A 21,427-nucleotide genomic window follows, 5' to 3' on the forward strand; every position below is an offset into this window, starting at 1 on the left:
TATTCACATAAATAATGACATTGTGCATTTGGGAATGTTTCCATTTGCTGAAGGTTAGAAATCTAGATTATGAACCCATTGTAACATTTTCTCTTTCCTCATAAAACTCAATAGTAGGTAGATTATTAGAATACTATAACATTAAACATACCAAACATCTGATAATGTTTGCATATCAACAGGTAAGATAGTTTCTCTTTGTTTCCTTTATCTTTTTCTCTGTAATCTCTTTCTGAGAAGCAATTTGTGCTATAGATCATGAACTTTTACAGATATGTACATTCTCCTATAGAACCAAGTCTGATCACACACAAAAATGTACTTGTATATTCATAACAAATTTATATATGTATATAAAGAATGGTAATTTAATTAAAACAGATGAATTTCCTTTCTTCCTAGAAATAAATCTTTTAAGGAACATAAATACCTAAAATGGAAATAGACTTATGCCTGCGCTCTATTATGTATTGCCTAATTTCCTGATGAATGAAAGGTGAATTTCTTTATTGTATTAAATTGAAAGAGATGGAAAGAATTAAGTGAAATCATTTATGAAAAGTATCAGTTACTGTGCCTGCCATGTAGTAAGTTCTCGGCTATTATTACTGTTTTTTTTTATATTAAAGTGGAGTTATGATATCCCCATGTAGCATGAATCTTAAAAGTTCTTATTAATAAAATCAAACCTGAGCCAAGTATTGGGGTGAACTGGAAGATCAGAGAACCAGAACAAGCCACAGCTACCTCACCTCGCCAGATCCTCAGCTGGTTTTGTTTCCTCAGACTGGAGGCCGCTGAATCCTCATCCAGAATGGGTCTCAGCTGAACTGCTGATAGAAGCCTGAAAGCTTAACTAGCCAAATGCTTAACCAGGCCAAATGCTTCTAGTTTCTGGTCCTCACTATATCTTTCTTCTTTCTGCCTCACTCCTTTCTGCCTCACTGGGATTAAAGGCTCGCTTTCTGGTATTAAAGGCATGAGTCACCATGCTTGGCTATATCCTTGAACACATGGATTTCTGCTTCTGGAATGCTAGGATTAAAGGCGTGTGCTACCACAGCCTATCCTCTATGTTTAATATTGTGGCTGTTCTGTCTCTGACCCCAGATAAGTTTATTAGGGTGCATAATAATTTGGGGAACACAATACCACCTCATCCCCAAGTCCTGGAATGTCTAAATAAAATCCATCCACAGTTGATAGATCATTTCTGTAGTTTCTGCTCAACTATACATGGTGAGGATTAAACCCTGGAAAGTAGATAGACTTGATGGGTTTTATCCCATAGATACTTTCTGTTACTTGCTTACTTTTTAAATCATTACTAAACATACTTGTGTTAGAATTGATATTTATCTAAAAGTTATACCAAATGATTTGAATAGGTTAACTCGCATGGATCATAGTAACCACTAAAAGAAAACTAAATGCAAATGCCTACACATCTTCATAAATTAAATTTGGTCTGATTTTCTTGCCCCCTTGAAGTCTCAAGCTTTCTGAAGAGTAAACCACTGAGCACTGAGAAGTACTTCCACTTAATAGAACCATGATGAGAAATAAGAACAAATTATGGGTTAATAGCAAGAAGAGAGGATGGAAGGAATGGCAGCCAAGAGATATGTAAAATTTTAATGGAACTTATAGAATGAGGTTAATACCTAGATGTGTGTGGGTTGTCTGTGTGTACATGTATACAAGTGTCTTAGTTACTTTTCTATTGCTATGAAGAGACAGTATGACCAAGACAGCTTATAAAATAGTTTATTGGAGGATTACTCTTTTGGAGGGTTAGTCCATGACTATCATGGTGGGGAGTACAGCGGCAGGCAAGCAGATAGGCATGGTATTGGAGCAGTAGCTTATATGTTGAGGCAACAACCATGAGGCAGAGAGAAAACCAAATGGGAATCCTAAGGGCTTTTGAAACCTCAAATTCCACCATTAGTGACATAGTTCCTCTAGTAAGGCCATACCTCCTAATATTTGCAAACAGTTCCACCAATTAGGGACCAAACATTCAAATATATGAGCCTGTAGGGGCCATTCTCATTCAAACTACCACAATAAGTATATATAGGAGTGTGTCAGAATGTTCATATGCATGTTTGTATAATTTATAAGGTATTCATCTTTATAAAAGAAACTCTGTATCTTATTAGAGCTGTTATTCTTTTGGTTCCTCATTAAACAGGACACTGGAAGACATCCTCCTTAATTTATACTCCTGGTTTCCCCTCCAGCCTACGTGTCCCTCGTGCAAGACTTCCAAACTGCATCATTAATTCCTTCCTGTGGATAGACCCTAAATTTGAATGATCTCATTACTTGGTTACTTAGTGCTATCAAAATTTAGTTTATTAAGAAACTATGTATGGCCTTGTTTTCTGATAATGCAAGTACAGTAACCATCTGGATGGAGATTAATATCTCACTTGGGGTTATGTAATATTTTCCTTATTTCATTCCAGTTGCAATCCTCTTTCCTAATTTTTCAAAATGACACCAAAGCCCATTTCATGAAATTGCAATGTAATCTGACAGTGATAAATCACTGTTCGACAGAGAGAATTTGCTGAAGCTATGGATTTGCATTCCTCATGCCATTTTAGTTAAGATGAGAAATGCTTGGAATTTATACATAAACAGCATTGTGTTTGGGTCATATTTATTACAGAAGACTCCTGAAATAGCTGCTGGTTTTAATTACACCATTGTGTTCAGAAGGGAAGAAATATCTTTTTGTCCTTAGCTTTTGCTATCAGTATAAGACTTTTAAGGAATAGTTGGTTAAAATAGCTATTGAAAAATTTAAGTTCAGAATGATTGTTCTCAGAGAAAAATCAATGCATACTGCCTGGCAGTTCATCAAAGGCAGGGCTTCTGAGAGTGGCATTCCAGTTGTTTTAACATCAGCATTTTCCCTTTTTGCCAGTGTAGTTTCACAGACCTACATCCAAATTAAGAGGTTAAAGTATTCTTTCCAAGCTCACAGGGCCTTCTGCCCAAATCAGTCTACACTACTTACCCTTTATTCAACTGTCTAGAACTTTCTCCCAACTTGCTACCTGCAGCTCTGACTTCCATTTTTTTTTTCTGGCTGGTATCAGGAAAGCTGGCTGAAGTTTCTCCCTCGTGGCCCATTACCCTCACATTAAAATCACCAAAGATCTTCATTCTATGAAGTGAGATCCTCTGCTAAAACAATAAATGAGAATCTTGTTAATTTGGTTGGTTTGGCATAATAGAAAGGATCACAACAATATGTTAACTTTGTATAGAATAGGTGACTTTTGGATCTTTTTCACCAGTATTGCATCAGGCCATAGGGGTTTTTGGTACAATGTACGATAAGGTATGAGAGATTGTGTTGACAAAGGATTCTGAGGATGTGAGTCTGTTTCATAACTATACAAGCAAGCTTAGATTATTTTGGAGTCACAGATTCACTGATATAATAATCTTCCCATAAATGAGGGAGGTTAAAGCTTAGTTTTAATTCTCATTTGCTAGCAATAAAGTGACTTTAAATAAAAACACTTAACTCTGTGTCCTTGTTTATATAAATCTAGAGTATTGGGCTATATACTTGAAAAATTGTTTTAGATGTTTTAAAAACATACACAAATGTTATATATATATCTTAACTGTGCCTTAATATTCATCAACCAGTCTTACTGCTTAGCTTTGCCTCTAGTAAACTGACATTCTACATTTTTACAATAGAAGTCTATTTTATGTATATGTTTGTTTGTTTATTTACTTATTTATTGTATGTGTGAGAGAGAAAGAGAGAAAGATGAGGCACTGTGTATATATGGAGAGCAGAGGACAACTTTCTGAAGTTGGTTCCTGCCAATGTGCAATTCCTCCAGATTAGCTGGTCTGTGAGTTTCTGGATAATTCTACTGTCTTCACAGCTAATCTTGCCATATTGCCTTGGGAATTCAGGGGATAAAATTCAGGCCCTAAAGCTTTCAGGCAAGTGCTTTTACCTACTGCATCACCTCCCCAGCTTAACTCTTTACTCTTGACTTCTATAAAATCAACCTTTTCTGTCTACATACTAGTGAGATTATGCAGTACTTATTTCTCTCTGTCTGGTTATTTCACTTAAAATAATCTCTGCTTCCATCCATGTTATTGCAAATGATGAGATTTGACAGCTGTATAATACTTCATTGCACATATGTAGCAAATTTCTGTATTCATGCATCAGTTTATGGATGTGTAAGTCATTTGTATATCTTGGCTGTTGTGAATAATGCTGCAATGAACATTGAGATGTATATGTATCACACATGATTTATTTTACTTTTAGATGCCTAGTTGTGGAATTGGTGGGTCATGTGTTAACTTGATTTTTCAATTTTTGATGAACCTATATAGATTTTCATGTCTGTACAAGGTTAAATCTCTACCAATTCTATGTAAGGGACTGCCTTTTCTATACATCTTCACAATCACTTGTTATTTTTAGTGTTTCTGATTATAGCCATTCTTACTGAACATTCTTAGTAATCTTCAGTATTTTTAATTTACTTGTTCTTGTTGGTAATCTATATGTCTTATGAAATATCTATTTTAGATTTTGTTTCCTCTTTGTTAAATGAAGTTATTTGTTATTGTTGTTAGTACAGTTTTGTTGTTGTTGTATTTTATTTAATAATTTCAATACTGAAAACTGAGTCCTTAATGTTGAGTTGCTTTTAGAGAAATACATCTAATTCTTATGCATGTAGATATTCACTTTTACATGCACCATTTATTGAAAATGCTCTCTTTTTTCCAATGTACATTCTTAGCACCTCTGTTGAAAATCAATGTGCAGTTTATAACTTCTCAATTCTCTTCTATTCATCATATGTATCTGTTTTATGCCAATACCATGCTACTTTGATTACTATTGCTTTGTAATACATTTGAAATTCAGATAGTGCAGTATGTCTTGTTTTGTTCTTTTAGAATGCTTTTGGCTCTTGTGGCTACTTTTGATTCCATTTAAAGTTTAGAATGTTATTTTTCCTGGTCTATGAGGAATACATTGGCATTTCAATATAGATTGCACTGAATATGTAAATTACTTTGAACTATATGGACATTTTAAAAATACTGTTTCTTATAGTACATAAACATATGACTTTCCATATTTTAAATCAGTTTTAGATATTTTTCATATAATATGTTTTGATCATACTACTTTCCTTACCCACTACTCTCAGATCCATCCCCCATATCCAACCAAATTCATGTTCTCTCACTCAAAAAAAGAAAAGCTATAATAACAACCACAAAAAATCAAAATAAAAACAGAAAAACTAAAAAGAATTAATAAGAAACATACCCAAATTAAACAAAACAAAAGTACACACACAAAACAGAGTCTATGTTGTGTTGGCCAACTACTCCTGGGCATAGGGCCTGCCCTGGAGTGATACTTTCTTGGAGAAAACTGAGTTTTCGCTTTTCCAGCAGTTGTCAATTGCAAATAGCTTCTTCATTCGAGGTGGGGCATTGTGTTCACTGCCCTTCTTAGTGCTGGGTTTTTCTCTGGTTTAAAAGTGTAGGTCTTAGGTATGTTGTCATAGTCTCTATGAGTTCATATGTGTATCAGTTTTGTTTTGTCTAGAAGACACTGTTTCTGTCAAGTCATCAACCACCTATGAGTCTTACATTTTTTCTGCCTCCTCTTCTACATAGTTCACTGAGCCCTGAGTAGTGGTTGTTGATAAAGATTTAGGGTTGAGTGCTTCAAAGTCTCTCACTCTCTACACATAATCCAGTTTTTAATTACTATCTACTGCAAGAAGAAGCTTCTCTAATGAGGGTAGAATGATGCTCTGCTCCATGGGTATAGAAATATGTTGTTATGTGTAGATGTAACCAACCGTCTTATTAAATAAGAAACACAGAAACAATGTAAAAGAGAAAGCCAAGAGGTCAGAACTCAGAGCTAAAATCTCACCCTTCCTTCTGCTGTCCCAGCTTCCCGAAAGAGAGCTATATCCTGTCTGTTCATTTTTTTTATAGTATTTTGTTCTGCCTTCTCATTGGTTGTAAACCCAAACACGTGACTGCCTCGTCACTGTCTGAATGTACAGCCCCCTAGGTCTTAAAGGCATATGTCTCCAATGCTGGCTGTATCCCTGAACACACAGAGATCTATGGGATTAAAGGCGTGTGCCACCACCGCCACACTCTGTCTATGGCTCTAATAGCTCTGACCCCCGGGCAACTTTATTTATTAACATACAATCAAAATCACATTTCAGTACAATTAGAATACCACCACAGTTATGAATCAGTTTATTGCTATGTTCCTTAATAGAATAATCACCTAGCTAGTCTCAGGTTCTTGGCCATTTTTAGCAGCGTCATGTATGGATTTCATCTCATAGAGTGGGCAAAAAGTTGTTGGTAAATTCTATAACATTTATGCCACCATTGATCCAATATATCTTGTAGGCAGGTCTCTCTTGTAGATCAAAGTGTTTGTAGTTGGATAAAATTGATGGTTACTTTTCCCATTCAGTAGATTTCACAGTACCTTCTAGTATCATGAACACTAGTCAGTAGGGATAAAACTTCTAGTTTTAGGCCCCAGCTCAATTTCTCCATGTTCAATGATATAAATAAGATATGTATTCAGAAATAGAGCCTTAATATCATGTTAAAGATAGTAACTAATAGCACTGGAAATAACCTATGGTATTTGGAGGAGGTTGTCTATGGGACACATATATTCCATGACTCAACAAGATGTAATCCATCCCTAGCACTGGAAGTTTTACTTGGTAGCGTAAGATGTCTAGTTAAGCCATTGTCTTCCCCATTATATAGTAACTCCATTTAGATTCCTTATATATAGATCACACACACACACACACACACACACACACACACACACACACACATATATATATATATATATATATATATATATATATATGAAGTTTCTAGAATAGTATGTTTCCATACAGTTTTTCTAATGGCCTTTAGTGTTAATTATCCTTTCCCAAATACCATCATTTACCCTTCTCTTTCATCACCCTCCTTCTTTAATCCTCATATTCTAGTTTTCCTTTTATCTATTTATAATATTAAATTCTATTCACCCTTCATTGGAGTATCTCTTTCTTTACAAGATCCCTTACTAGCTATATAACATCTGTGATTATTTGGACTGAAACACCCATATCTAGATTTTAAAAACTAATAGCGACATGTAAACAAAAACATGTAATATTTGTCTTTTTAGGCATGAATTACCTCACTCAGAATGATACTCTATCCACATACCTGCAAATTTTGTAATTTTATTTTTCTTAGCAACAGGATAATATTCCATTGTGTAAATCTACCACATTTTCATTATCCATTCATCAGTTAATGGGTATCTAGACTGTTTCCAATTTTTAGCTATTATAAATATATGTACTATGAATAAGATGTAGAATCCTTTGGGTATATGCCAATAGTGGTTTAGATAGATCTTGTGGTTTTCCAAGAAGATCATGTTTTTTGATCTTCTTCAGTGTTGTAAAATTTTCAATGTAGAGATCTTTCACTGTTTCGCTGAATATATTCTCACAAATTTTCATTATTTTTAGCTATTATAAATATAATCATTTTATTTCTGTTTCAGAGCTATTTATTTCTGTACTAATTTTACAAGTTGATTTGTATCCTGCAACTTTGTTGAATTAAATGATTAGTTCTAAGTGTGTGTGTGTGTGTGTGTGTGTGTGTGTGTGTGTGTGTGTCTGTGTGTGTGTGTGTGTGTGTGTGTGTGTACATGTGCATGTGTGAAATGCTTGAATTTTTTTTGTGTCTAATATAATACTGTGGTGGTATTGTGTTCCCCAAAATATTGTGTACCTTAATAAACTTATCTGGGGTCAGAGAACAGAAAAGCCACTAGTTAGGCAGTGATAGCACACGCCTTTAATCCTAGCATTCCAGAGGCAGAAATCCATCTGGGATCTCTGAGTTCAAGGCCACATTGGAAACAGCCAGGCATGGTGACTCACGCCTTTAATCCCAGGAAGCAAGCCTTTAATCCTAGGGAGTGATGGTAGAAAGCAGAAACGTATATAAGGCTTGAGGACCAGAAACTAGAGGCATTTGGCTGGTTAGGCATTTGGCTGGTTAAGCATGTGGCTGATTAAGCATTCAGGCTTTTAAGCAGCAGTTCAGCTGAGAGCTATTGGGATGAGGACACAGAAGCTTCCAGTCTGAGGAAACAGGACCAGCTAAGGAATTGGCAAGGTGAGATAGCTGTGGCTTGTTCTGTCTCTTTGATCTACCAGCATTGACCCCGATAACTGGCCTCGGGTTTGATTTTATTAATAAGTACTTTTAAGATTCCTGCTACATAATACCTTCTATAAATAATAACAACTTAGTTTCTTTTTCTCCAACTCATTATTTGCTTTCTCATTATTGCTTTCTCTTGATTTATTGTTCTTACTTGAACTTAAAGCACAATGATTAATAATAATGGTAAAAACAGACATTCTTGTCTTGTTCCAAATGTTGGCAAGAAAGATTTCAGCTTATCTACATTAAGTATAATGTGAACTGCTTTGTTCATATGGCCTTTATTTTGCTTATATGAATCACTTTTGTGTGTCTTTTAATGACTTTATTGTTAAGAAATACTGTGGCATAGCTATTATACTTAATAGCACTTTGGTCATATCACAGATATCATGAGCCTAGAAAACACAAATACACACATTTGTACTTTCATGTACCATCACAGAACATATGTAAATCAAACATTAAGAATTTAGAATAATCCACCAATAAATTCTAGTAGGTAAGTTTCATTCTTTATATAACCTCTTATATGTACAAGGAAATGGGTATGTTGAGAAATTTTACCTTAAGTAAAGTTCCAGTTTAATCTAGACTCAATAAATGAACCATGAGTGACATGGTCTTTGTAACTGTCTGTCATCCCACTTTGCCTCTATATATGTAAATGAATTGGAATTTAGGTTATAGTCTTGACCTTACTTTACTTACAGATTAAACCTTCTTAGCTTTTGCCAAGAATAATTATAGTGTTTTGCCAAAATAGTTTTCATACTCCTAAATTTACTTTACATTCCTTAAATGTAGGAATAGAACAATTTTCGTCTTTTTCTTTAAAGTTCCAAGCCCATATTAGAGATTTAGTAAATACCTTCTGGAAAAGATATATTTCAAAAGTTATATTGAGATAGGACAACAATGTTTTAAATTTTTTCCTGGAATTTTGTAAAGATTAGAATGTGGACAAAATGGCATAGGATTGTGGTGATATTAAAAATCACATTAGTATCCCCAAATTATTAAGTAATTATTAGGTGCTATACATTTCAAATGTTGTTTTATTTAATCCTTATGACAAATTTACAATGTAGATGGTACTGTTTTCCCTGCTGATAAGGAAAAACAGGCAAAGAGGGGTTACATCATTTTCATGACACTGTAGAACTAGTAAGTAGTGGGGCTTGGGTTTTAACCTAGATTTGGGTAGGAAAACTCTCATCTCTGTTGTATTGACTACTGGCAACAGTGGAAAACATCTTGCTGTGAACTTCCATTTTCTGTTTCTGTAGTTTCAGGTTCCTGCTTTAAATAGAAAGTAGAAAATGTATCATTTGCTTCTTATTCTTGTTTCACTCCTGAAAGATACTGGTATTTTTTTCTCCTTGAAATGCATTCTTTCTGATTTTTCCAGAGAGTGTAAAATAAACATATTAAGAATATAAGTGGATATGACATATTCTCATTTTGCTTTGTTATGGCATAAAATGCATGATTATGGATCTGTATCTCAGATCTTATTTTAAAAACAGATTATTGTTTATACATTTATTGGTTTATTTTCTTCTAGTATTACTTAAAGACAGATTTGTATTTTTATGTAAAGACATTGAAACAAATGCATAAAGATGTTAATACCTTCTCAAATTTTAAAATTTATAAATGTATTTCTTGCAGCATAGTCGTCCATCCTGATAAGGACCACTACAAATGCTATTAAACTTGGCCCTGAATCTGAGTGGTCAAGAGTTCTCCTGTGTGTTTGCTGATTGAAGGAGTTAAGATATCAATAGTTTTTGTATTTGGTTGATTGCTACGCTGAAAATGAAAGTGATGTCAACAATTTGAAGTGGGAAAACTGACCTGTGTTTTTCTGTGTGAGATACCTTTTCTCTTTGTTAAAGGATAATAGGCTTTCTCACAAATGCTTAGCATACCACTCTAGTTTTAAAGCTGTACCTGGCTTCTTTGTTAGCTGTCAATATCTTTTGTCTTTTTTCTCTAGCTTTTCTTTTAAGGACATGAGATCCCTTGAGCATGCTCAGTAGGCATATTTTAGCCTGACATTATTGATGGTGCACATATATCTTTCTAATACATCCAAATTGACATATTCCAGGATTTTCAAGAAATAGTAGTGGCACCACGGAAAACCATAATTGATGGTCAATGTCACCTAGCCAAGCGATGATTTTGTCTCCTGAATCAGGAATCACAAGTGCATAAATCCCCAGGCATGACTAAGGTCCTTAGGAAGCTAACCTTTGTGGAACTGGATCCTGTGGTGACATTACTTTTTAGAGTACCTAATTTCAAGTAATTTTGGCCTATTACTCAGTTCATTTTCATTGTCAAGACATATTCAGTCAAAATAATTTTGGAAAATATATACTTTCAGCATAGATGAATAATGTTTTGACTTAAATTGGTTGGGAATCACAAGTTAAAACTGCTCCTCTATCTTCTGAAGCTAATAATTCTTGGCACTGGCATTATGTTTCAGGGTGGCAGAACAGTCTCCTATGTGCTCTGATTGGTCACAGAATATTAATTCGCTGCAGACGTAATGTTTAGAGCTCCAATTTAAGGCTGAAAAGAATGATAACTTTCATTTGTATGCAAAGACTCCAACTGTCCCTTTGAGATGAATGATCAGACCCTGCTTTACCCATCACTAATTCTTTACTTTTTAATATGAAAAATAAAGGCAAATGAGAGCCCCATCCTACAACATTTCATAAAACTGACTCAGATGGAGTTCTTTTGGTGATCTTGTTGCTTCTTAATAGCACACATATTTACTAGTCATTGAGCTATGACATCAGTAAGCCAGTCGAAGATGCATACTTTATAGATCTTATTAACCGGAGATTCAGAAGCTGATTAAGATCATAGTGAAATTAAACACTGACTTCCATTATATTTACCTTGTCATTCAATTCCTTCACAAACAACTCAGGTATCCTGGTTTTCCTTGAAGGCAGAAAGTAATCATCAACATAAGTAAATACACATCATAGACCCTGAAAATGTACCATTAAGGTTGAATCCAAGACACCATTTCAAGACTAAATATAAGGGCTTGCTTGCCCTTGATGGGTTCATAATCTACAGGTATTATGGAAAGGTACTAGAAAGGAAGGCCTCATTGGAAGAAGTGAATCATTGTATGTATGAGCTGGAAAGATATACCTCATCCCAGTCCCCTTCCTTTAGTCCTCTTTGCTTCTTCATAGCCACACAGTTAGCAACTTTCCTCACCATAGACTTTTCTCCTCCATGGTACTTCTATCTCTCCATCAGCCTAGAAACAGTTGTGCTAGCTGGCCGTGAACTGAAACCTCTAAGACCACAAACAAAAATAAGTCTGTCTTTCTTCCAATGATTTCTCTCAGATATTTGTGAACAACAATGTAAGTATCTGACACAAGCACCACAGTTCAACATAACTTTCTGAGATGTAGTATTAAATGTTAGTTTTTTAAAAACTGACAAAACCCTGCTCAATAAGGTATTCAATCATAGCCATGTTAATTCTCTCAGTCAATGAGAATTACGAGTCTGGTATAACGTCTTGGAGAAAGTTATTAGATACCTTGATTTCTGCTTTCCCTTCCCCCATAATTTGCATATAAACTTCCATTCCATATTTATAAGATGAGTGTTTGCTTCAAAAACAGTCTTTTTTGCCTTTATAAGAGTAAGTTTTATTGTTATTTACCTTAATAGTCTCAGAAAGAAGAACAGATTATCTGTCCAACATGATTTGCAGTTGGCAAAATCTAGTGAAGCAAGTGTGTTCTGATTGCTAAGGATTTAATTTGGGTGCTTTTAATACTTAGCTATCTAACACTTGGAACATAATCCAGAACAATGTATCACCCCCTCCTTTTCACTTTAGTATCACACCTACCTCCCTTCATTATGGAAATATCTTCATTAAATAGGATTCCCAGAGGATGGGTTCCCTGGAGCATATAGCCAAGAGGACAGTGCACAAAAAGAAAACTGAAAATAAAAAAAAAAAAAACAACTCTGTCTAATCTACTAATCTAAGGAAACAAAACCTTCCAAAATATCAAGAAATAAATCCAGTTACAAATGCACTAGTAGGTCTATGTGAAGAGGCTCTGGTAGAGGAACTGAAAACAGCCAGTTATTTACAAGATACACAAGCAGGAGCAGTGCACCTAGCAAGCACTGGCCGTCAGAAGCCAAAAGTGTTCTTTGCTGTAGGCCACATACAAGAATCCATCTTCATCTCTTTCTTTCTCGCAAAGCTGCCCCATAGTTAGGCTGGACTGTGGGACTGTCTTGTCCACAAACAGGAAGATGGCCTTCTCAGAAGGAAGCTGGATCCTTTTCCTGATGATCCACATGAACTGGGGCCACAGTGATATCAGAGGGAACCAAGTACTTCCTTTTGTCAATGTCAACAATCTGAGAGCCTGAGACTTTTTCCATGATCACCGGAACCCGGTAGGGGTACTTCGCTCTGATCTTTGCAGATTCCACGCATCTGTGTTCCAGCAAGTGGTCCTCTACTTCATGGCAAAGGGAGGCGATAGGGGCAGCTCTCTGAGCCATGGACTCTGCAGAAGTGACCACAACAACAACGGAGGCAGAGGCAGCAGTGAGGACTACTCCCCAAAACAAAGTCTTTGTTCTATGGAGGAGATTAACTAAAAACATAAGACATAGGGCCTATCAACAGTCAATTGTGGACTGGGAGGAGGTTATGGGTCCCTACCCCTTTCTGCTGAACTATCAGCTACTGAGGCAGGTTAGCGGACATGCTGCCATTATCTTCTGTGGTATACCCACCAAGAATTTCAACAAGCTGAAGTAGAAAGTTCTAAACCCATTGTCACACAAGTGATCCTAGTTAAAATCAACTATTCACACACACACACACCCAAAAATGTAACAGTAACAACAAAATGCATTAACGTGGGATGGGGACATGTAGTGAAGAGGGGAAGGTGATAGAAATAGGAGGGACATTAGAGAGGGGTTATAATAATCAGAATTCACATCATACATGCATTCAATTGTCAAACAAAAAACTCAGTAATTTTTTTTGTTTGTTTTGTATTTTCAAGACAGGGTTTCCCTGTGTAGCTTTGTGCCTTTCCTGGAACTCACTTGGTAGCCCAGGCTGGCCTCGAACTCACAGAGATCCGCCTGGCTCTCCCTCCTGAGTGCTGGGATTAAAGGCGTGTGCCACCACCGCCCGGCTAAAACTCAGTAATTTTTTAAAAAATAAAATATATTAAAAACCCATGGGTAGAACACAGGCCAAAACACATTTTGATAGGAAAAATGAAAAAGAAAATCCAAGTTTGACAAGTCCTCAAATTGCTTTTGTCATCAGAATTAGCTGAATTGGGTCTTGTTAAGTATATAGGTGTCTTCTCACTCCAGACCCGCTGGATTTTATTTTGTTGAATAAGGAAATAAGAATTTCCATTAACCCTCAGGATAATTCTGGTAATCACACAATAAATTATATAATGATACTGGCAGTTTTACCAAGCAAATTCAAAGAAGTCTAATGGTATACATGTGGTATACATTTCTTTTTGGCTTCTTTTATAGCAAATACTCATATTTTATGGCACTAAGCTGTATCACTCTTCAAGATTCACTGTTTTCAACAAATAGCTTCCAAGGTCATTGTTATCATCTGTATGAAGATTATGGAACCAAAATTGACAAAAAATATTATGTGGGAGATTTTTTATGATTGAATTCTGGAAGTAATATTTATTCTTCCCATGTACATTGCTTTAGCCAGAACTCAGACATTCAGTCACACCTAACTGCAAGGGAGGCTGGCGAATGTGAAGGCTAGATATGTGCTCAGAAAGAAAAAAAGAACAGATTTTCTTGAACAGATAGCTTTTTTTTTACACAGGAAGTATGCTACAGGGTTGAGTTCATAGACATTTGACTTGTACAGATGTATGGGGTCCTATATTAAGAGAACTAGCACCTGATTTAATGATCAGTCATTATGATCTTGAAATCCTTAATATTTTTTGAGCAATGAGTCCCACATTTTAACTTTTCATTTATACCCACAAATTCTTTTGCTGATGCAGTTTGGTTAAGTCAAAGGGTTACAGCACAGCGTGGAGATTTGTTTAGACAGTGGGATCTATACTTCAGCATTCTATACTGACAGTATATTGACCACTGAGGCATCCTGTCTCAGAGTTCTATCCTGTTTTGCATTTTTTATCAGTGACTTACATGACATATAAATTATACTTACCACATTGTCAAATGTTAGGAAGTTGGGAGGGACAGTTAATTCTTTAGAATACATCATTCTTATTCAAAAAGATCTCAGTAGTTTGGAATGATGGGTTGAAACTAACCAGATCACATTCAATATAAAAAAATGCAGAACTTTTCATTGAGGTCCAAAAATCCAACTGCAAAAGTACAGTCTTGGGATTTTATTTGGCAATGAGCTTGAGCAGAGTGACTAGGTTGCCAAAAATATAATTCCCTCTTAGTCCAGATCACAAAAACTTAGGATCCAGAACAATAGAATTATTGGTTCAATTGCACTTCAGATGACAACTTAAATTGGTATTCTGTTTATTGTGACATATTTAAGAGGCTTAATGACAGACTAAATTGTGTCCATAAAATGATGTCTAAGATGGAGAAAGGTTTTGTAAAATATGTCACCTAAAAGACAATGAACAATTGAAAGAAAAGTGGATGCTCAGCATGGAAAGGGGGTGGCAAAATTTTAAGGAAGACAGGCAGTGAAAGGGACCATGACATGTCTGCAAACATTTTAGACATTGGTAATAATATATTCTTTATTATTTCTGAGAATAAAAAAAAGACTAAATGGTATTGTGTCCAAAATGATAAAATTAGCAGAATAAAATAATGAATTTTAATACAACTATATATAAGCTTGTTATATATAATTTCCAAGTAAGAATGTTTGGGCCTCTGCAGAAGGAACTCATGTATTAGGTGGAAGAACTGGAGACTTTATAAGATTTTCTATGACTAAATAACAGGGGCATGCTGTAAATCAGTTTAGATATTCTTTAGATTATATTTAACAAGAACTCTGGAGTCAGACTGCCCAAATTCTTCCATTAGCCCTGTTTCTTCATAGCTATGTAACCTTGGGCATATCATACAATTTCTTGATGCCTTCATTTTTAATCTCTAAGATAGAGATAATAATAGTATGTGTGTTATAATAAGTAGAGTTTTTAGAGGCATTAAATGGATTAATAATTAACCCTTTTGTAGCTAGAGTTTTCCTACCTTGCCCACAGTCAGGACAAATCTTGGTCACCCTCCAGTCCCACAGCCCCTCAGACCCGACCAAGTAAACCCAGAGACTTATAATGCTTACAAACTGTATGGCCGTGGCAGGCTTCTTGCTAACTGTTCTTATAGCTTAAATTAATCCATTTCCATAAATCTATACCTTGCCACATGGCTCGTGGCTTACCAGAGTCTTCATATACTTCTTGTCCTGGTGGCGGCCAGCAGGGTCTCCTTCTGCCTTCCTGTTCTTTCTTTTCTCCTCTCTGTTAGTCCCACCTATAATTCCTGCCTAGCCATGGCCAATCAGTGTTTTATTTATTGACCAATCAGAGCAACACATTTGTCATACAGACCATCCCACAGCACTTCCCCTTTTTTTCTTTTCTTTTCTTTTTTTTTAAAGAGGAAGGTTTTAACTTTTACACATCTCCAAAGCCAGCTTGGTATATTTGGGAATTTGGGCGTAGCCTCTCTTACTACTTCCTGCTGGAGGGGGGGGCGTTGTATCTTATGAGGACACAAAGAAAATTTTAGGATTATGGAGTAGTCCATGAGGGTGTATCGTCTGAGCCAGTTTCCTTGAAATGGTTCTGGATGTTGGACCATCTGGGCCTTGGTGTCATCGAAGACCTTTCAGGGGTTCTTGGCTTGTCAAACCTGAAGTATCTTAATCTGGAACAAATCCATAGCCTCTGGCTTTCTGTGGAAACAAAGCAGAACCTCCTTTCCAAAGCATCATATCCTTACATCCAAATTTTGAAGTCAAGGTACCTTTAAAATATACATTTTTGCATAACTCAACAGCTCTTGCAATCAAATGTTTTTCTTCAGTTATGAATATCAAAGAGAACATAATCCAGATTCTCTGTGTGGTAGCCATCTTTACGTGGCTTATTTTTTATATTACCTTGAGCCTATTGCTTTAAGCTGCAGCCTTCTAAGCCTGACATGGCTTTGGCCCTGTGGCTGCTGGCTCCACCCACTTCAGCTTCCCAACATGGCAGTGGTACATTTTCTGCCAGCTCTGGGAGCCATCAACTCTCAGAAATAGTGGGTCTATGCTTCTATCAAAGCAGCATGTAGCCCAGAAACCTCTTTTTTTTTGTTTTGTACTAGCAAAGGCTAAATCCACAACACAGCTTAATGTGCCACTTGCAGAGGCCTCATTCCTGCCAAACTGCAGGTCAAGCACACAGGCCAGAAAACCACCATAGTAGCTCAAACATGCAGATTAAGATACAAACACTAACTTGAGAGAAACAACTAGGAACTGTTTTTAGCTCCATTTTAGAATCTTTTTTTCCTCAGGTTTTAGGTGGAAACTCTTGCCCTTTAGATTAGTACTCAGCTCATAATAATGGTATGTTAACTGTTATGCATTATTTTCTAGAAATATATTTGATAATCTTCACCTTTCTTCAATAAATATATATATACCCTTCATTGCAATCAGGTCAATTTATAAGAAACATAAAATAGAGTAGTATAGTGAGAAATTAAAAAATATACTGAACTGGCAACTGAAATGATCCTGTATATATTATCAGAATCCTCTAAGTATGTTGTATGACAGCTTTGTTTCTTGGATATACTGTTGAAAGTTGTGATATTAGGAAAAGATTACAGTTTTTAAACTCTGTAATTGGAAGTTTCTCCACTCCAAGCTCTTCTGGTCCTGCATAGCATGCAGTCTTACAGCCACTTATAAAATAATCACTCAGAAGCTTATATTAATTATAACTGCTTGGCCATTAGCTCAGGTCTATTATTGACTACCTCTTACACTTAAACACAGCCCATTTCTATTAATCTATATGTCACTACATGTTCTGTGGCTTTACCTGTGTGCCATTACATGCTGGTCCCTGGACAGCAGGCTGGCATCTTCTGACTCAGCCTTCCTCTTCCCAGAATTCTCCTCATCTGCTTGCCCCACCTATATTTCCTGCCTGGCTACTGGCCTATCAGTGTTTTATTTATCAACCAATCAGAGCAACACATATTCACAGCATACCGAATGACATCCCCAAAACACTTCCCCTTTTCTGTTTAATGAAAAAAGAATGTTTTAACTTTAACATAGTAAAATTACATATAATAGAATAGTTATCAAGCAAGAAATAAATTGTAATATCTAGTCTATTTGTATTTGGCAAAATTAAAGAAAATATTCTATTGATCCTATATTTGTGAATCTAAAGTTTTACATCTAATTTATCTTTTATCATAACCAAGGAAAATTATAACCACCTAATCTTCAACAACATCAAAGACTTAAGAAGGATACAATATTACCTAATTAAACCGGAAGAGCGTTGTAAGTACCTTCCAAAAATCTAGAATGACAGAGAGAGCTGCCTGCCTGGACAGTTACCCAAAGTTCCTCTGTAACATTGGGGCATCCATCCATCTTTAGTCCATAGGCCTAGTCTCTCAGTCATTTTTTTTTCTGTGTCCTGTAGAATGTCTGGAAGTTTCTAAATATAGATTATGGAAATGGGTTAATTTAAGCTAGCAAGAAGCCTGAGCCACTCGCCATGAAATTTGTAATTAATATAAGCCTCTGTGTGTTTACTTGAGTCTGAGCAGCTGCAGGACCAGGCAGGACACAGGAAAACTTTCAGCTATAAAACTAATATATTTAACTATGACTATGACTTTTATCATTTCTTATTTTGTTTGGTTCTCCTATTAATTGTACAACTACACAGGAAAAATTTCATTCTCATCTTTAAGATGAGGACTCAAATCAATAGAAATGTTAGCTGAATTGCACCAAGATTTTGCTGTAAATTACAAGATGATTCAGGACTCCAACCCAGATTTCTTCAATTTTGTCCCAGGGTCAGAGACAGCACATAGAAAGTGAGGCACTTTTAAATTATCCAGTCTGTGGAAGACAGTATTTCAGCTGATGAAATGGCTTCTGTTATCCTGCCAATAATTTGCCTGTTTGCTTTTCAGCCAAATTGCTGACATCTTGCCAAAACTCCAGTCATCCTGCTTAATTTCCTTGTGATTTTGCAAGACCTGGTGGTGGGATTGGGGGAGGGATAGATTCTGCTAGCTTATCCATTTCCTTGTGAATTATTGTAGGTGTGTTTAAGCTGATAGATAAAAAGTTGATGCACTTACCAAGGCAGAAGCTATCGATGTTGAATTTTAGTGCTAGACCTCTAGGGTCAGAGTACTGCAATATCTCATGGTACAAAGAACCAAATTTTTCAAGTACAAGAGAATTGTTTTGGTGATCCTGGTCCTCTTTAACTCTGTTACACACTGCCATCTTCCCATCAGTATCCCACCCCTTCCATTTCAACATCCCTATTCTCATAATTACTTCCCATCATTCATTCACTCTAGAATAATTAATTGGGTTCCATTCTTAGGAGGAAAGACAACTAAGTACAATTTGCTACCATTTATTGAAAACAAAACTATGAATTAACCCTTGTCCTAGCATCTTACAAGTTCAATGTTATTTTATCCTCACAACAATTCCCCAAATTGAGTATATTTATCATCCTCAGGTTTGCATTAAGGGAATACAATCCCATCAGATGTTAAAAATGACTGATCCAGGTCAAAAACAAGTGGCAGAGCAAGAATTTCAACTCAAGTATTCTTCATCTAAAGAGTATACTTTCAACAGCAATGCTATAAAGTTTTGTGACCTAGATAGTGGGTGGCAGGTGTTTCTGAAAGTTAGGAGAGACTTTCCCTATAAAACCCTAACATACAAGCTGCCATCTGCTCTGAATTAGGGTGCGATCAGACGCTGATGAACATCACAGACATTTCCAAGGTCTGGAAAGACATAAAACAGGCGAGGGTGAGGAGATTTTTGCTGTCCTGGGAACTGAAATTCCCTTCTCAAGAGCCAAGCAGTGCCTCTTTCTTCTTTCAGACTGTGTAAGGGTAAATGGGTCTGTTCTAGTAAGCTCCAGCTGTCAGGCTCACGTTAAAACACTGATGGACTAGATGACCTTAGATGAAGATTCTAAAGGCCTGGTTTTCACTCAGTTGTGTAACTAGCCTGTCAGGCTAAAAGCAAAGCAGCACACACTAATTCACCAAGTGCAACAACAACCACTTTCAGGATTTTCCCTGGTTTGTAAAAGCAAGCAACCACCCCCACAGAAAAGTTTCCTGAAAAGCCTTTTGTTCTTTTACAAATGACTGGATCACTTCTTGACTGTAGACATTCTCAGGGAAAGCTTATGCTAGCTATGGAAACATCCAGTGGCACCAGGTCAATTGGGCAGAAAGCCAGAGCAGCCTTGAACACCTGGGTTTCTGTCTATACTGGAATATTCTACAGAGGAAGTGTCAGTCCTCTAGAGCAAAAGATGAAAAGGTCAGATGATATGGGGGAGATGTACAGAACCTTAGGTAAATTCAGATTGCACTTAGAAGTTGCTTCATTTAATTCTTTATAAGGAAGGCTGGTGGCAATGGGTCACCTGTCAAAGCATTAACCTGCCTTATAAGATTTCAAACACTGCTTACGGAAACAGGCAGCCACTTTTTCTGAGCATTGAGCCCAATTTCTTAACAAAGCTATACTAGGGGATTACTAATGACAGCTCAGGAGATTCACACTTGTCAGAAAATCTGGGGCCACCTTCAAAATTCCATTTAGTGGGCAAGTTTATAAGGTTAAACTCAAACAAGCAAGACGTCTGTTTTGCAAGAGTTTCATCCTCATTAGAAGCTTCCTAAGTTTCCCTGTTTCACCTTCTAAAGATAATTCTTGCCTCCATAGTTTCCCAGTTGTACTTAGTGTGAGCAGGCTGGAGAGGAGAAAGTGCTTTGTAAGTTCAGTTTAGTTTTTTTCCTTTGATTCTTCTTCATCCACTAATCGCATCTTAAAATCACTTAGCCTATATTTTCTCCTTGGAACTGTGAGCAGTCATAATTGGCTTCGTTTGAAAATCAATTTCAACATCATAGATCATCAACTTATATTTGATTAATTAAATTAGTGCTCATCAGTGTTATAAAGACAGGCAACAAGCTTGGGAACCTCCCAGAGAGCTTCCATCATGTGGGAAAAATTAATCAAGATTTCTAAGAGCTGGGTCTTGACTTCAGTGATGAAAATGATTTTTAGATATTTTAGTGTGATTGAGTTCAATTAAAACACTATTACATATTCATCCTAGAGAGATTAGGGGCAAAGATTCCAGTTTTAAGTTCAAAGAGATGAGTCTCAATGACATCTCTGCACATTTTGCTAGCTAGGTGACTTAATTTCCTCTATGATAAGACAACAGTAATTTTAGTCCTCACCTCATATCCATAAGACTCAAATGAAAATAGGATTCCACAAAATAGTGGTTACAGAAGTGTAACTTAATAGTGTTTCTAGAGTCTAGAAGTGAGTCCTTAGGTTAAAAAAAAATAATCTCTCCAAACCTTACTTTCTTCTACTGTGAAATGTCAACAATCTTTCAATTTATACATTTGGTTAGCTTTTGTTTCGTTTAGTGACAGGGTCACCCCATATGACCCATAATGGTCTTGAACTTGTGGTCCTTTAGCTTCTGCCAACCAAGTGGATTTTCATAATTGTCACTGTTTCTAGAGTTTTTAGGGTTAAAAATGGCTTTGGAAGCTTCAACAAGATAAGCTTAACTACCAGGCCCCAATTCACCCATTATAGGAACAAGTAACAATGAAAAACGCAGGAGACTTATTCTCTGTGATTACATTGGGAAAATGAAAAAAAAAATAAAGGGATCCAGTAACTCCCATGTCTGACATCAGGGGCACAGGCAAGAGGTTTGGGTTTCAG

At 36.2% G+C, this 21,427-nt stretch overlaps 1 protein-coding gene and 1 pseudogene across 1 annotated transcript in view; one reads left to right on the plus strand and one right to left on the minus strand.

Annotated features, from left to right (window-relative positions):
- The window catches only part of Il1rapl2 (interleukin 1 receptor accessory protein like 2), a 1,202,523-nt gene that overhangs the window by 851,210 nt on the left and 329,886 nt on the right, over positions 1-21,427 (plus strand). The gene's annotated exons all lie outside the window — the stretch shown is intronic.
- On the minus strand, positions 12,365-12,906 carry LOC119086682 (annotated as a pseudogene).

This window comes from Peromyscus leucopus, chromosome X (genome assembly GCF_004664715.2).
Source record: "Peromyscus leucopus breed LL Stock chromosome X, UCI_PerLeu_2.1, whole genome shotgun sequence".
NCBI classification, from domain to species: Eukaryota; Metazoa; Chordata; class Mammalia; order Rodentia; family Cricetidae; genus Peromyscus; species Peromyscus leucopus.